Here is a 1,640-nt window from a genome sequence, read left to right on the forward strand (position 1 = left end):
AGCTAAGAAAAACCTATTTGGATGCCATTACGCCATTACCATTAAATGCAATATGAATCTCACTGGGGTCAGCCTTTCTCATCATTGGGCCTTAAAACGGGAATGGAAGAAGGTAATTAGCCATCTTCTAGATCGAAAAGGTAACAAAGGCTTATCAGGATATTGGACAGACTGGAGTCCTACAAAGTATGGGAAGAAGATTGAGTCATATGCAAAGGCTCTATATTGTAGTCTGACCTCTAGTTTTAAGTTTGTGAGGGATGTTTCTGGGAGAGAAGGTTATGTCTTCTGTTTCCCCTTGTCCTGGCACATTGTCAGCAGGGTCACCATCTTAAAGTCCTATTTATATCCCTAATCCCATTTGTCTTATACCAAGTTCAGGCCAAATATTCTATATGATATAAAATTTCATTACATCCAACACATTTTGTTAGTACAAGGGTGAAGAATCATTTCATAGAGTGGGGAAAAATAAAGAGGAAACCGAGCAAAAAGAATCAGAACCAATCACAGTGACTTGGATAAATCATGAGAACTTCTCCTCTGTCTGCAAAACAAAGCCAGAAATAGATTTGGCTATAGGGGACTGTGATCTGGCTCCTTTCCAGACTCATTCACCCACTCCTTGCTTTGCAGGTCCTTTGTTCTGGTTAGATTGATCTGCAGTTGTCTTGGAATCGCTGGTTATTCTTGCCTCTGGGGCTTTGCCATTTTCCCTTACTGGAACACTACTTCTTCACCATCTATTTAAAAGTAGATCCCAACTCTTTTAACCACTCTATACTTATCTCAACTTTTCTGAAACCATTCATTTAATATTTATCATATGTTGATTTTCTGATAGTTGTCTTTTAATGAACACATATTTTGCCTGTAATTATACCATAAGCTACTTTGGTAAAGGAATGAATTATTATGCCTGTGGTGGCTTTTGGTACCTACTTTCCTGGATGTTCCCAGTTAGGGTAAGCCCCAAGAGAGGCACTGTGTGAGACTTGGCAGGGCATCAGTGAAGCAGCAGCCATTTGGTAGCACACACAGGCTGTTGCTGATCTGCATCTCTCTGCTGCTGTGAGGAGCTCACTGGGCCTGTAACTGTTCACTGTCCCCGAACTCCCTTCAGGTGTATGAGTGTGTGTGTGATTCCATGGTCAAGGGGCCTGGATTTGCAGGACACCCATACCATTAAGGTTGGAGGTCAGAGAACCGACATAGGTTTAGGCTCATTGTGTGCTTGTGAGTTCCAGTGTTACCTTGCTCTCCCCTACCATATATCCATCTTCCCTTCCTGATGATCTGCCTCTGAACTTCAAACTCCAGGATCAGATGCAGAGATAAGAGCCTTACAGAGACTCTTCAGCCAGCCTCCATAGTTGTGTGAGGTCAAATCACTGTGACATCTCCCTTTTAGGAAAAGGTTGAGGTACATGATTGGCTTTACACACACACACACACACACACACACACACACCCCAAACATATGAAGCAGATATTTATGTGTGTGTACACAGAGCTTCACAAAGCCAATTTTCTTTTCTTTACAATGTAATATTTCATTGCAATAAATACATAATAATAGGATTTAGAGATCATTACAGAGAAGAGAAATTATGATAGAAATCATGAGAAAATAATCAGAA

At 40.9% G+C, this 1,640-nt stretch overlaps 1 protein-coding gene across 1 annotated transcript in view; it reads right to left on the minus strand.

Annotated features, from left to right (window-relative positions):
* The window catches only part of ARL6IP6 (ADP ribosylation factor like GTPase 6 interacting protein 6), a 270,193-nt gene that overhangs the window by 12,731 nt on the left and 255,822 nt on the right, over positions 1-1,640 (minus strand). The window lies entirely within an intron of this gene.

This window comes from Suricata suricatta, chromosome 3 (assembly GCF_006229205.1).
Source record: "Suricata suricatta isolate VVHF042 chromosome 3, meerkat_22Aug2017_6uvM2_HiC, whole genome shotgun sequence".
Taxonomy (NCBI): Eukaryota; Metazoa; Chordata; class Mammalia; order Carnivora; family Herpestidae; genus Suricata; species Suricata suricatta.